The sequence below is a fragment of the Trichechus manatus genome, unplaced genomic scaffold, assembly GCF_000243295.1.
Source record: "Trichechus manatus latirostris isolate Lorelei unplaced genomic scaffold, TriManLat1.0 scaffold00199, whole genome shotgun sequence".
NCBI classification, from domain to species: domain Eukaryota; kingdom Metazoa; phylum Chordata; class Mammalia; order Sirenia; family Trichechidae; genus Trichechus; species Trichechus manatus.
The window spans coordinates 4,111,193-4,127,037 of record NW_004444135.1 but is presented as its reverse complement, the minus strand read 5'-3'; the positions used below and the strand labels follow the sequence as shown (position 1 = coordinate 4,127,037).

At 41.1% G+C, this 15,845-nt stretch overlaps 1 protein-coding gene across 2 annotated transcripts in view; it reads left to right on the top strand.

Annotated features, from left to right (window-relative positions):
- LOC101360186 (oxysterol-binding protein-related protein 1) overlaps positions 1-15,845 on the top strand; it is a 173,661-nt gene that overhangs the window by 2,275 nt on the left and 155,541 nt on the right. Inside the window, exon 1 of one of the 2 annotated variants that reach the window (XM_023742067.1) lies at positions 10,599-10,809. The exons of the other annotated variant lie outside the window; for it this stretch is intronic. The gene's annotated coding sequence lies outside the window, so the exon portion shown is untranslated. Of the gene's footprint in view, positions 1-10,598; positions 10,810-15,845 lie in introns of those variants that run through there. 2 annotated transcript variants of the gene reach the window in all.

The following is a 15,845-nucleotide window of genomic DNA, read 5'->3' as shown; positions in this document are numbered from 1 at the left end:
TGTTTTATGACATTGGTTAACAACCCCACGACATGTCAACACTCTCCCTTCTCGACCTTGGAGGACCCTTTTTTTTGGTGAAAATATACATAGCCAGAGTTACACCATTTCGAAAGTTTCTACATGTACAATTCAGTGACATCGAATACATTCTTCCACTTGTGCTGCTAGTCTCACAGTGCTTTTCCAAATTATTCCATCACCATTATCTTCAACTCACTGCCCCCTAGGCTTCCCATCAAACCTTTTGAGTTGCTGTTGTCAATTTGATCTCACATAGATAATTCCTTTTTTTTTTTCCTACCTTAGATGAAGGTGCAGAACAATTGTTTCTCATTAAACAGTTAGTACACATATTGCCCTGTGACAATGGTTAACAACCCCACGACATGTTAACACTGTCCATTTTCAACCTTGGGTTCCCTATCACCAGCCTTCTTGTCGCCTTCTGCCTACTAGTCCTTGTCCCTGGACTGCTGTGCCTCATTAGTCCCATTTTGCTTTATGAGGCTATCCCATCCCCCGCTGGAACAGTGAGCTTCGGGAGTGACTTCACCACTGAGCTAAAAGGGTGTCCAGGGTCCATACTCTCAGGGTTTCTCCAGTCTGTCAGGCCAGTAAATCTGGTCTCTTTTTTGTGAGTTAAAATTTTCTTCTGCATCCTTCTCCAACTCTGTCCAGGACCCCCTATTGTGATCCTAGTCAGAGCAGTCAGTGGTGGTAGCCGGGCACCGTCTAGCTCTACTGGACTCAGTCTGGTGGGGGCTGTGGTAGCTGTGGTTCATTAGTCCTTTAGACTAATCTTTTCCTTGCATCCTGTTCTCTTCATTCTCTCTTGCTCCCGAAAGGGTGAGACCAGTGGAGTATCTTAGATGGCTGCTCACAGGATTTTAAGATCCCAGATGCTACTCACCAAGGTAGAATGTAGAACATTGTCTTTATCAACTGTGTTATGCCAGTTGAGCTAGATGTTCCCCAAGACCATGGTCCCCACAGCCCTCCACCCAGCAATTCAGTCCCTCAGGGAGTTTGGATGTGTCTATGGAGCTTCCATGACCTTTCCTTGAACAAGTTGTGCTGGCTTCCCTAGTATTGTGTACTGTCTTACCCTTCACCAAAGTTACCACTTACCTATTGTCTATTTAGTTCCCCCCCACCCCTCCCATCCCTTGTAACCAACAAAGATTGTTTCTTTTTGTGTGTAAACTTTCACATGAGTTTTTACAGTAGATATCTCATACAATATTTGTCCTTTTGAGATTGACTTATTTCACTCAGCATAATTTCCTCCAGTTTCATCCATGTTATGAGATGCTTCACAGATTCATCATTGTTCTTTATGGTTGCATAATACTCCATTGTGTGTACGTACCATAGTTTGTTTAGCCATTCATCTGTTGATGGGCATCTAGGTTGTTTCCATCTTTTTGCTATTGTGAACAGAGCTTCAATGAACATGGGTGTGCATATGTCTATTTGTGTGATGGCTCTTATTTCTCTAGGATATATTCCTAGGAGTGGGATTGCTGGATCGTATGGTATTTCTATTTCTAGCTTTCTAAGGAAGCGCCATATCATTTTCCAAAATGGTTGTATCATTATGCATTCCTACCAGCAGTGCATAAGAGTTCCAGTCTCCCCGCACCCTCTCCAACATTTGTTATTTCCAGTGTTTTTGATTCATGCCAGTAATGCCGAGGTGAGATGGTAATCTCATTGTGATTTTAATTTGCATTTCTCTAATGGCTAGTGATTATGAGCATTTCCTCATGTGTCTGCTGGCTGCTTGAATGTCTTCTTTGGTGAAGTGTCTGTTCATTTCCTTTGCCCATTTTTTAATTGGATTATTTGCCTTTCTGTTGTAGAGGTGTTGGATTTTCCTGTAGATTTTAGAGATTAGACCTTTGTCAGATTTGTCATAGCCAAAATTTTTTTTCCCAGTCTGTAGGTTCTCTTTTTACTCCTTGGTGAAGTCTTTTGATGAGCATAAGTGTCTCATTTTTAGAAGATCCCAGTAATCTGGCTTATCTTCTGTGGTTTGTGTGTTTGTATCCTGTTAATGCCATGCATTAGGGCCTCTAGCGTTGATTTTATTTTTTCTTCTATGAACTTTATAGTTTTGGGCTTTATATTTAGGTCTTTGATCCAAATTGAATTAGTTTTTGTGTATGGTGTGAGGTATAAGCCCTGTTTTATTTTTTTGCAGATGGACATCCTATTTTGCCAGCAGCATTTGTTAAAAATACTGTCTTTTCCCCATCTGATGGACTTTGAGCCCTTGTCAAAGATCAGGTGACTGTAGGTGGATGGATTTACATCTGGGTTCTCAATTCTGTTCCACTGGTCAATGTATCTATCATTGTACCAGTACCAGGCTGTTTTAACTACCGTAGCTGTATAGTAGGTTCTGAAGTCAGATAGTACGAGTCCTCCTACTTTATTCTTCTTCTTCAGTAGACCTTTACTTATCCAGGGCTTCTTCCCTTACCATATAAAGTTAATGATTAGTTTTTCCATCTCTTTAAAGAATGTTGGATCGGGATTGTGTTGTATTTGTAAATTGTTTTGGGGAGAATTGTCATTTTCATAATGTTGTGTCTACCTCTCCATGAGCTTAGTATGTTTTTCCATTTATGTAGATCTCCTTTGGGTTTCTTGCAGTAGTGTTTTGTAGTTTTCTTTGCATAGGTCTTTTACATCCCTGGTTAGATTTATTCCTAAGTGTGCTTTTTTTTAGGGGATATTGTAAATGGTATTGCTTTCCTGATTTCCTTTTAATCATTCTCTTTATTGGTGTATAGGAATCCGACTGATTTTTGTATGTTTATCTCATATCCTGCTATTCTGCTGATCTTTCTATTAGTTCCAGTAGTTTTCTCGTGGAGTCTTTAGGGTTTTCTGTGTATAGTGTCATATCATCCGCAAATGGGGACAGTTTAACTTCTTCATTACCAATTTGGATGCCCTTTATTTCTTTTTCTTCCCTTATTGCTCTAGCTAGGACTTCCAGCACAATGTCAGGTAGGAGTGGAAATAAAGGGCATCCTTGCCTTGTTCCTGTTCTCAAGGGGAATGTTTTCAGCCTCTTGGAGAGAAGTGATCTCTAAGCTCACATGGAATGCAGCATAAGCATCAACAAGATGATGAAGCTGGAGGAGAGAGTTCAAGGCAACAAAAACAACATGGGCAAAAGTCCTAAAGCGTCAGAGACTATGTCAATACAAGGAACTGAATGTTGTTGATAATTGCTGAAGTGTAAAATACCATGGTGTAGTGATAAGAAATGAAGCTGGTCATATGCAGAGCTTTCTGATGCTAAGGAGTTTAGACTAAACCTAAAGGCAATTAAAAGGCAGATTAGAATTTTAAACAAGAGAATTAGTTGAACAAATTTAAAATTTGAAAACATCCTCCGGTTACAAAGTAAAGAATAGATTAGGGTTGGGTGTGTGGGGTAGAGTGCAGATGAAGTAGGATGGGGAGAGTAGAGACCAGACTGCTTGCCACCAAGAAAGAGAATATGAGGAGTGAAGTAGGTTTGTAGTGGGGAGAGGAGAAGTTGTCTTTTGTTTGTATTGAGTTTGATCAGTTGGTATGTGGGTCAGAAGCTCAGAAGCAATGTTGAGACCTTAGTTACAGATTTGTGAGACATGAGCATGTAGAGGGTTATTCCAGCCATTGGAGTGCATAATAAGCTCCCCCCAGGAAATGTATGAGGAGAGGCAGAGTTTAAGGCAAAATTTGCAATAGATAATGAAAGAGCCAAGGACAAGGAGCTCAGGGAAACCAAGGGAAGAGACAATTCCCAGAAGGAAGGAAGTGGCCACCAGTGTCAAATACTGCTGAAAGGTCAAATAAGGGAAGGACTTGTGAGGGTCCATTGAATTTACCAATAAGGAGGCCTTTGAAGTCCTCAGACAGAGCAGTTTCAGTAGAGTAGCGGGAGCAGAAGTCAGAGTAGAGGAAAGAGTGGGGAGAAAATGGAGTAGACCACTCTGAAGAAGGAAAGAGAAAAGATGCTATCTGGCAGGAGGCCTTTTAAAAGATGACAGAAATCAGAGAACATTTATGCAGCTGGTATATTGCAAGAGTGCCTGTGGATCTAGGAGGGAGAAAGTGTGTGTGTGTTGATGGGATGAGGTCCCTGAGAAGGTGGAAGGGGATATCATGAACACTGGTGGAGATTCTGGCCTTTGAAAGAAGAGGTACCTCTTGCATTTTAAAAGATAAAAATACGAAGAAAGGATGTGGGTGCAGGTAAGTTTGTTGTTTTGGTGGTAAGAAGTTCTAATAGCTTTTGTTTTCTTGCTGAAGTAGAAGGGGAAGTTGAGAGTGGGGCAGGGAGCTGGTGGGGGTAAATCCTAGAATAGTGCTTTGCACGTGTATCCACTCACAAAACCATGTCATTCACTCTGTTAATATATATTTATTGACTAATGAATAAATGAATCAATCGATGGTGAATGGCAAATTCTGTGCTCTGGCACATCCTTAAGTGCCATTATTCCTATCTTCTTTCCACTGGTAATCCTATACAGTGTGATGGATATTTGTGGATGACTTGTGAATGTTTTTTAGCCCTGAGCTATTACTCAAAGTATATGCCCTCATTTTCAGGATTTTTTTTTTTTGGCTGGATCTCTCAAATTGATTATGTTGAAGGTACTCATTTTCCATTTCCTGGTGTTTCCTATCCAAAGCTGAGGCTAAGTTTAAATATCACCACTTCTAACTGTCTTTTCTCTTCTGGTTCTCACTCATATAGTCCTCTCAACTCCTTTAGAATTTTATGTACCACTTTTGGGTGTTATTATGGCTTATCTTTTTTGTTAAGTTTTCATTGTATACTTTGCCTCCCAAGTTAGATTATAAACTTTTTGAGGTCAGCATTTTGTATATGAGTGTATCACTTGTTTGCTGCACCCCTCTCTACTTTATCTAAATTAACTCACTCTCCTCTCTCTCCATCCATCCATCCTTCCATTCATCAATCACTCCATCATCCTTCTTTTGTTTCCACTTCCCTCCCTGCTTTCTATTCTCCCCATTCACTCCGACCAATTTTCTGTTAGTTGAAGAAAAATTAGCTACCACCAGAAGGCAGTGGACAAGTCAGAGATAATAAGGTTGGAAAAAAGGCCATAAGTTTAGCAAAGCTGATATTATAGTAGGACTTATTAAGATTTCTCTGCACCCATTAAAGAAACTGATGTGACTTGAATGGCATGACCAGTTGGAGCAAGAGGACTTGTTGGAGCATCTGAAAGTGTAAGCCTGGAAAAGAAAAATCAAGGCAGCTCATGCTAGTTTTCTTTAAGCTTTTCAGTGATGGCACGTGAAAGGGGATTAAACTTGTTCTATTCAGCCTTTATATTGTATAATGAGGACTAACAGGTGACAGTTGTGTGGGGACAACATTTGTCTCCATAAGAGGAAGTTCTAACATTTACAGAGTTGAGAAAAAATGTGGTTCAGGTTGCATTGTAGTCATCTGCCCTCTGGGAAGTTCCAGGTCTCAGGCTGGGGGAATACTTCTTAAATATGTGGTTGAGGGTAATCTGGCTTTAGGTTTGAGGTTGGAGTAGATGTTTTCTGATAACTCTTCCAAATCCAAGATCCACAAGACTGTGATTTGATCCACACTCCAGTACAGGCCCAAATACTGGTCCATCTAATCCTCAGGTCTTTGTGACTTCCGTGAATGTACTAAAATTACTTGGTATGGGTATACTCATCAAGAGTAGGACCTTTGACATGATTGTATCAGGTACTAACAGGTGACTCCAGGACTAGATGGTGGGGGTGAGTGGGCATCTGGAAAATAAATGTGTTTTGAAAGTCTCAGAAGAGCAAAGAATAGCAGAGACCCTGCGGAGAGAGGTGGCTATTGAAAAGAGGAGGTTCTTGACAGTGTTGTTTGTTAGAGATTAAGAACGAGAGACGTGAGAACAGGGTAAGGGGTGGTAGTAGTGTATTAGGCTCTTTCTGGGTTCAAGGAACAGAGAAACACAGGTTATATCGGGTAAAGAGTAGGGAACTATTGCAATAATACAGAGACATAAATGCAGGAACATTTGCACTGCTGGGCTGAATGGACATTAGAACATCAGTCAGGCTCTGAAAGGTTGTTGAAGTTCTAACTCTAGCCCCCAAGTTATTGCCTTCTCAGCAGGGAGCATCACCCTTTGTTCCCTACTCTGGTGTTTCCACACTCTGGGGTCTCAGTTGTTCTCTCTGCGCTTGCTTCTGCTGCTACTGGTCATCTTCTCTCTCCTGTCCTTTTTGCTGTCCTGTGGTTCCTGTTTTCTCAGCCTTCACTTCCTTCTGTATGCCTTTCTGCATCTATCCTGGCTAAGGACTGCACTCTGTATGCCTCATAGTCAAATATACCTGGAGAGAATCTAGATGGTTCAGTTGCTCTTCAGTACAGTGCTTCCTCTGTTGGGCGTAGTGGTTAAGAGCTTGGCTGCTAACCAAAAGGTCAGCAGTTTGAATCCACCAGCCACTCCTTAGAAATCCTGTGGGGCAGTTCTACTCTGTTCTGTAGGGTCCCTATGAGTCGGAATCGACTTGATGGCAGTAGGTTTGATTTTTGGTTTGATAGTATACATGGAGTCCTTGGATGGTGCAGACTGTTCATGTGCTTGACTGCCAACTGAAAGGCTGGAGGTTCAGGTCTACCCAGAGACGCTGCAGAAGAAAGGCCTAGCGATCTACTTTTGAGAAATCAGCCCTGAAAACCCTGTGAAGCACAGTTCCACTCTGACACACGTGGGGTTGCCGTGAATCAGAACCTGCTTGACGGCAGTTTGGTTTTTGGTTTTTTATAGTATACTATGTTGTTGTTGTTGTGTGCTGTTGAGTCGATTTTGACTCGTAGTGACCCCATATGACAGACTATAACTACCCTCATAGGATTCTCTAGGCTGTAATCTTCAAGGGAAGGAGCCCTGGTGGCGTAATGGTTAAGCGCTTGGCTGCTAACCAAAAGGTTGGCAGTTTGAACCCACCAGCCGCTCCACAGGAGAAAGATGTGACAGTCTGCGTTGTAAAGATTTACAGCCTTGGAAACTGTATGGGGCAGTTTTACTCTGTCCTATAGTGTCACGATGAGTCAGAACTGACTCAAGGGCAGTAGGTAATCTTTATGGGAGCATGTTGCTAGGTCTACTACCTGAATAAAGAAACCTTTGCGAGGGGGCTCCGGGCAGGGCAGATTTTCTGAAACTTCCAAGAAGAGATAGTGTAACTATCAGGCATACTGCTTGACCAGAAAATTATGGATGGAAAAGCAGAGTATATTCATTATGAATAGAGTTTCAGTGCTAAAGTTAGAGCTGGAAAAATTCCCAAGGAGACCAGACCTTAAGGGGAAAAGCTATAAAAGGGTTTGATTAATAAGCAACAAAGGGTAAGAGGAAGTAATGGGCATTTTTGTAATTGTGACTGCCCACTACCCATTCCTCCTTCTTCTAGTAATAATACTGAACCAGCATTTCATGTGAGTGTGGGGAAGGAGGGTTACTTTTCCTATGAAAATTAGTCTTGTTAGCCAAGGTGCCCTGCTCTACAAATCAACAAGACTCTGTCTCTCAACTTTGCCTCTTATGAAGAAAAAGGATAGGAAAACAATAATTGGAATGTATTCTTACCCAGCAGCAGTACCCTGGAGAAATTGTAATCTGTCTTCTCTTACCCAGATCCTGGGAAATGTGCTGGTCCTGCCCTTTCCAAGCCAGATTTTTATCTGTTTGATAGGATATATGCTTCGTATTTGTTTAAATTTGCCAGTGTCAGTGCTTGATGCTTGCAAACAAGAAACCCTACAGATATGGGGTCCTTTCTAAACTTTTTGTGTGCAGACTCCACAAAACTAAACATTAGTGGAAGGCAGTTGCTTAGACATCTGTGTGTCACACCCCCAGGAAAAGAGGAACAGGCACAAAATTCGTTTTGATGAAAATAATTTAATACCTGAAAATGTACCAAATCACATACTTCTGTTATTAACTGAGTGTAATGGCACAAATGACAAAAAAATTAGTCAGCTTTTAAGAGAGAAACAACAATAATGACCTCATAGCTTTGATGTTCGGTAGTCAATAATAGCTACAAAATGCTTAATAGGTAGCTTAAAGGGATGGTTAACTTCCTCCAATTCAACAATTTATGTGGATTTGCCTGGTGACATCTGACCTACTTTTCAGCATTCCAGAGGGTTATTACCCAAAGCCCTTCCCAAAGTCTTAGTCCATAAAATCTTCCTTTTAGTAAGACTTAGCAAGCCTTTAGTGTGCTCTTGCAGCACTTCGAAGCCATACTGGCACCAGGGGCGTATTTTTACAACATGCGACGCCCGCAGTGCATTCTGGGGTGTTTCAGGTTTAAGACAAAACTCCAGGAACGCAAAACATCAGGTACCGTAATCTGGAGGGAATCGTGTTCTGAGAGGGAGTCATTGAGCTGTGGGCGGGGGAATAGTGGTAGACAGTTGTGGGTACCTAAGGTCCCTGAAACAACCGAAGGGAAGAAAAAAAAAAAAAAGTTTCCAGGCTGATTCAGTCTGAACCAGGCAACAGGCAATTCTGGTGAAGGGCAACCTGGTCTAAAGTTACCATGGTTAACTTTTTAATTTTGGTCAGGTAGGAATGGGAATGGCAAGGTGAAATGTTAGTTACTCCCAAGTCCCTTTTCCATCCATCTAGAGCTTGCCATTTCTTTTCTGACTTATATACACTGTAGACCAGGATGAGATAATGATTTTAACTTACTGCTCCGTTTGTAAAATTAAAATATCAAATTGTTCATAAGCTCAGAAAGGAGTGTGGAGGGAAATGTTTATTAATTTGTTCCAGTGGTTCTATTTCTGCCACGTGTTTCTCAAAATAGAGTATGTCATGACTGGGGACAATGGAGTGATTGCTTTGTTATTCTAGAGCTGTACTGTCCAGTATGGCAGCTTCTATCCACAGGTGACTATTTAAATTTATTAAAATTAAATAAAATTTAAAATTTAATTCTCACCAGCCGCATTTCTAGTTCTCAGTAGCCACATGGCTACGCTACTGTACTGGACAATTACAGACCATTTCCATCATTGCAGGAAGTTCCATTGGACAGTGATGCTCTTGAATAATGAACTCTTACACCATCGTTTTTACCTGTTCTTGTCAATAAGACAAACGTCAAGGAAATATCTTTTCCTAAAGACTCTTTATGTAAATATCAAAGAGAGTCCTGTAAAAATATAGTACAATTAGTAATCCAAGATTGGAATTTCTCTAATTAGTAACCTTAATGATTAATATTTCATCCTCCTATTGGCTAGTTTTCTTTTATAAACTCAAGAAGGGAGTTGCAAGGTGAAAGTCATTAATTTTGCCAGTTAAATCATCATACTGAGAATGGAGGTTTTTGTGGAATCATGTTGGAAATTATTTCAAATAGTCAATTTTTATATTGGCTGCAGAGATGATTCAGTATCCTTAGACAATGCAACGTAAATGTAATTGCCTTAGTTACTACACATTTTGAAGTTGACTTGTGCTAGTCAGTTGCCTGTTTTTTTTAATAAAATGATGTTAGCCTGGGATACACAAGCAGGGCTGCTTGTGTTCTCCACAGACATCATTCTAAAATATGGAAAAATGTGATACATGTCACAGGATGTATCACATGTCGCACAATGACCAACAGGCATAGTCCTTAATACATGTTATCTAGATTGAATTTAGTAAAACGACAGTAGGACTGGGCAGTGTTTCGTTCTGTTGTACATGGGGTCGCTATGAGTCGGAACCTCCTCAAGGGCACCTATCAACAACAATACAGTCCCGTTAAAAATGAAACCTACTTACTAGTGTTTTAATACAAAAGAACATGTTCATTATATAAAATCCGGAAAGTAGAAAAAAGTTCGTATGCTCGTGATTTTGTCTTTTTAAGTTATGCATATCTTTTTTGTTTTTTAAACGAAGTAATCATACTAGATTTTAACCTACACGTTATAGAATATGTGCTAATGCCTGTGTCTCTAGGCTGCTTGTGCTACAAGTCTGAAGAGGGGTCCTCTCTAGGAAAGACTTGATGGGGGCAGGAAGTGAAGGAAATTTTCCCTCATCTCTTTATGCATCCCTTACTTCTATCTTGGAACAGTTAACACCTATATGGCATTTTAAGGCCATCCTGTGACACGTGAGGAAAAAAAGGGTGTTGCTAATTTACACTGCTAATTTAAGTTCGCTTGGGTCAAGTCCCGACCAAAGCAAAACAAACAAAACTCGGCAACTGGATGCTTTATTTGTTTAATAACAAATTTCCAGGGCATTAACTCAGTACTTTCTATTTTGCTTTGGCTGGTGGGCGGGTGGGGTGTGTCCTCTTCCCGCCATAAGCAGCTCCTCACTGTCCTCGGGTGGGGTCCGCCCCTTCTGTCGCCTTGGGGTGTCGTGGGAGGGGCGCAAAGGCCCCGCCCTCCCGGCAGCCGTAAGCAGAGCAGGGAACCGGCAGAGGGGGTTGCGGCCCGTCAGGTCTTGGCTGGGGGCGGGAGCCCGCGCGCCGGTCACGTGCCGGGCCCGGCGCCGACGGTGCGGGCGCGCGCTCGGGGGGCGGCTGCGGGGAGGGGCGGTGCCACCTCGCGGAGCGGCGTCCACTGCCTCGTGCTCCGCCCGGCTTCCGGCGCGGGAACCCTGGAGGCCGCCCTTGCGGAGAGGCCGAGGGTCGGCGGGAGTGCGAACCGGCGTGGGTGACAGGCCGTCCTGAAGCCGTGGCCCCACCCCCGGAGTGCTGGGAGCCTCAGTGACCCCGTAGGTCGGTTTCTCGCCTCTGCTGTCGCCCGGAGTGCGGGCGAGCGAGGTCCTGGGGTGGAGGTCTTTCCGCGCTTGGAGGGTGGTGGGCGCTCGTCTCCTGGGAGTCTTTGATGATGGTCAGGGTTGTGGCGCAAAGATGCTGGGCTTGCAGCCGAGCTTCTTTCGCTTCCCTGCGGCCCTTGGCTATCACCAGCGCTGCAGGAATTTAGTTAGAAGAAGAAAGATGTTAGCATTTTTGCATTTCCGCTCGAGGTGCTACGATTTCATACTGGTGCCGCTTGCATTCCCTACGAAGCCATCAGCTGCGTGCTTTCTAGGTTCTTTCGTATGTGCACCGTAACTTTAGTTTACTAGTAACATAAGGAGGACTGTTTCACAATGGAAGTCACGCGTTGTTCATGTGACTATTTTTACAATGCACCGCGTCGTCAATTCAAACGTGAATATTGAATCGGGATTCAGAGACAGCCTGAAAAATGGCAGCTGCCCTGTGGATTGGCAGGAAGCGTTGAAAAGGGTTATCCTGATTTAGTTAATATTAGTTTTTAGCTGTCACAGTTGTCACTTTATGCAGAAATATTGTGAAATTGAATCGTTGGCAGTGTGATGTTAACTTGAACAAGGGTGCTTGAATGTTGTAAATTTATCTCGTAGACTTGTGGATAGTTGACATATAAATTAAATTAGCGTTAAAATCCGTGATGAATTTTCCCTGAAACTTGTTGTCCTTTAGTCTTTGCACTATAGTAATACATTCTGGATATAGAGTTATGAATGTACTCATCTCTACTCAGCATTTGGAAAATACTTTGATTTGTTTGATGGGCGGGCAGTTTTCACATTCTAACCCGGATACATTGATTATTTGCAGCTGTTGTTGGTATAAATTCTGAATCTCCAAACTGAAATTTTAAAGATCTTTGTGCTAATTATTGAATAGTTGCAAAATCCACCCTCTTTTCATCCCCTAATTCTAAATAACTAGATGGGCTGTATCTACAGTCTGTTGAAAGAAGGGGAGAAGACTACCAGGAACATTCTTTTTTAAAGTTAACTAATAACCTTTTTCATTTCTCCCAGGCAGAGCAACTCCCCCATAACAATTGAGCAACTGGTCATCAAAATAGGAGTAATTGCTACAAGTTGAGCTGGCTTATTTGAAGCAGTTGCATGTCAGTGTAGGGTTTTGTGAAGGTCACTTATCAGATGACATTTACTAAATATCATCTCATAGTGAATCAGCAGAGACTTGTGGTTTGACCTCTAATTCTTGTCTCTTGAGGGCCCTTGTTCTTGCAGGTATGATTTGAGCAGTACATACACCTGTGATTCAGAGCGGCTAGGTATTATTTCTATAAAAATATGCCACCCCCTCCCTTTCCCCAAAATAAAGGAAAATGATACAGTTTTAGAATCACAAACCAGGTTGACGAAAACAGCCAGTCTCTTTTTAGTGATAAGATGGTGCAATATTCTATTGAGTAAATTAGAATTTTTTTTCTTTATGGCTTTATTTTACTTTGAGATCGCTTTAAATTTGATCATAGTATTTTTAAGTTGAAACTCTGTTGTGGCAATTCTTACCTCTTGACATTACTAGAAGCTGAGCATTTGTACATTGTCTGTATTCACAGAAAAAAGTAGTAGAAAGTAGAAATGCAGCCTAATAACATACAGAGGAGAAAATAAGGTAGTAAGTGCATATGAGATTTTGAAATGTTTCAGAACCTTGTCAGTTCTTTCAAGCCGGGTCGGATGACTATCAGAACCTTACTGATGACTTAATAAATTCTTTGCAGCTCTATAAAGAGGACAGGTGTTACCAGTGTAGGGATCAGCTTATATCCATCTCACCAGAATTCATTAATGAAATGCGAGAAAAGAACTGTCATGCACTCTGTACAATATATATTAATTAATGATCATGGTGTTGTATAAATATCTTACGTGATGTTCTTGGTTGATAGAAATGTTGGATTTTCCTCACTTACCTGACCTCTCCCATCAATATTTCATCACTACTGTCACTATTAAGGGACTGTGTAGGGTGCACAAGTATAAGAAATAGTTTCATACTCATACTGAGTCACTCACTTTATCTGAGTTGTTTTATTCATCAGCCTGAAAATAGGAAATTACTGTCTAGTGAAAGCAGTCCTTAACTGTACATTTTCCTATCATGTGACAGTGGACAGTACCCACATGTTTTCACTTTGTTGTCTAAAGTTTCATTTAAAGAAAAACTCCTGGGTATATGATGCATAACTGGTGAGTATTATTATACCTGAGTTTAATTCAGTTTGGAAGATAATTTTCAAACGTGAAATAATCAAAAAATTTAAAGGCATTTTGTCTAAAAGTTAATGGATTTTATTAAAAGGTGACATTTAATTGAGCTCTTTGTTAGTTTTTTATTATCTGAAACTTGATTTATCTAGTTTGTGGCTTTCTGTGCCCTTTGATTCTACATATCCAACCTCTTTTGAAACAGTAGTTAATAGTTTTCAGAATCTATCAAGTTGAAATTACAATCAGGGGTGCATTTAAGGGTTAATTCTTTGTTGTTTGAAGCAGATACAATTTATAGCAACCTACAGTTAGTTTAGGGGCCCTGGTAGTGCAGTGGTTAAGTGCTTGGTTGCTAACTGAAAAGTCAGCAGTTCAAACCCACGAGCTGCTCCACAGGAGAAAGATGTGACAGTCAGCTTCCATAACACTACAACCTTAGAAACTCCATGGTACAGCTCTACTCTGTCCTATAGGGTCACTATAAGTCGGAATCGACTCAACCGCACTGAGTTTGGTGGGTTTTTTTTTTTTTTTTGGTTTAGAGGTGGATTCGTTCTGACTGTTGAACTTTATTGTCTCTGATTTCTCTAGGAATTTTCTACTTTGATTCTGGAGAAATTAAGCTATAGTTGTAAAGAAAACTAGCAGTTCAAATTATGAAATAATAGACTCCTAACCAAATTTGGAAACTCTGATGGCTTAGTGGTTAAGAGCTACGGCTGCTAACGAAAAGGTTGGAGGTTCAGATCCACCAGGGACTCACTGAAACCCTATGGGGCAGTTCTGCTCTGTCCTTTAGGATTACTATGAGTCAGAATCAACTCAACAGCACAGGTTTGGTTTGGGTTTAAGTGGCACAGATGTTTAAGCGTTCGACTGCTAGCAGAAGGATTGGCAATTCGAACCTACACAGAGGCGCCTCAGAAGATAGGCTTGACAATCTGGTTCTGAAAGGTCACAGCCTTGACAACCCTGTGGAGCAGTTCTACTCTGCACATATGGGGTCACCATGAGTTGGAATCGACTTAATGGCAGCTCACAACAGCAACAACCAAATTTAACAAGTCATGATTGCCCTTTAAGCTACAAGTTTTAGTGTCTCTGCCAAGATGGCAGAATTGTCGGGGCCACAAAACTTACCAGTGTATTGGGCGAGGATTTAGTGGCATGGATCGTCAAGTATATGCACCAGTTTCATTAGTAATTTAGCGTTTTTTTTTAAAAACCACAAGATATAAACTTGTTTCCTCAGAAATAGTTTAGAATTAGAGGCCTACCTTTCCCTCTGGTGGACCTTGGAAGACAGAAGACATAAGGCAAAAATGGCCTCTAGTCTCCTATATTTTGAAGCTCAAAAATTTCTTTTCCCCCTAGTCATTTCCTTGAAAACATTCTCTTGGCATCTAAAATCTCATTAACAAACTCTAAAAATGGAGCCTGGAATTCATTAATTTGAAAAGAGCCACTGAAAACCATCTACAAAGTGATCATGCAGAATACTATGTGTGCTGATAAATATGGCTCGGCTCCATCTTGGCCAGCTGCAGCAAGGGATTGCTTGTCTTTTTCTTTTTGGCTTAAACGTCAGAGACAAAGTGCTTTTCTGTAATAAGCCCTCATGATTTGAAGGAATTAAAAAAAAAAAAATCTGCTCAGCATGTGAGTTTGGATTCTATTCTGTTGTGTTTTTTCTAAACTTTAATTATAGAAATTAAAGAGTTTATTTATAAACAGATGCATTAAATTAAAGAAACTAGTTACAATACTAAATTATTCTGGAGTGTGTATTTTTAAAAAGTTTTCCCTTGGTATGATTTTAATTTATTTCTGTGGCATATAAGACCTTTAGGTCTTATAGGTAGACTTGATTGCTTTGTTTCCAAGGCACTGAGTCCACACCCATTGATACATTCATTCATTCTGTTAGTTAATAATATTTGGTTGCCTGCTGTGTTCCAGGAAGCTTGCTAGTTACTATGGTTAAGCACTTGACTACTAGCTGGAAGGTTGGTGGTTCAAACCCACCCAGAAGTGACTCTGAATATAGGTATCATGGTCTGCTTCCGAAAGATCACAACTTGGAAAACCCTATGGAGCAGTTTTACTCTGCACACATGGGGTCACCATGAGTCAGAATCGACTTGATGGAGCTAAAAACAGCAACAGTCGTAGACATGGGATTCTCCTTCTAGTCAGGTTTACAGTCCAGTCTAGGGGCAGCCAAAGAAATGACTGCATGAATACCTACAGACTGACATGTGGTGACAAGTGTAAGGTCCATGAGGGTTTTCAAAGGAGAGATTGGGGATGGAGAGGCAAGTCTAAGATCTCCCCAGAAATGCGGATAGTAATTTGTATGCATGTCTTCCCAACAACGTTTATGAGTTCTCCTAGTTTGAGGCCTAGTTTTATTCATTAATGTGTCATCAGAGTTTAGAATAATGCCTGGAATGTGGTAGGCCCTCAGCTAAATGTTTATCGTTTCATCTCCTTGTACAATTTGTTCTTGTACTTTAAGTGAAAGTTTACAATTCAAGTTAGTCTCCCATACAAAAATTTATACATACATTGTTATATGACCCTAATTGCTCCCCCTACACCATGACAGCACACTCATCCTTTACACCCCTGATTTCCCATGACCATTCAACCAGCTTCTGACCCTCTCTGCCTTCTCATCTCACCTCCGGACAGGAGCTGCCCATTTAGTCTTATGTATCTACTTGAGCTAAGAAGCACACTCTTCAC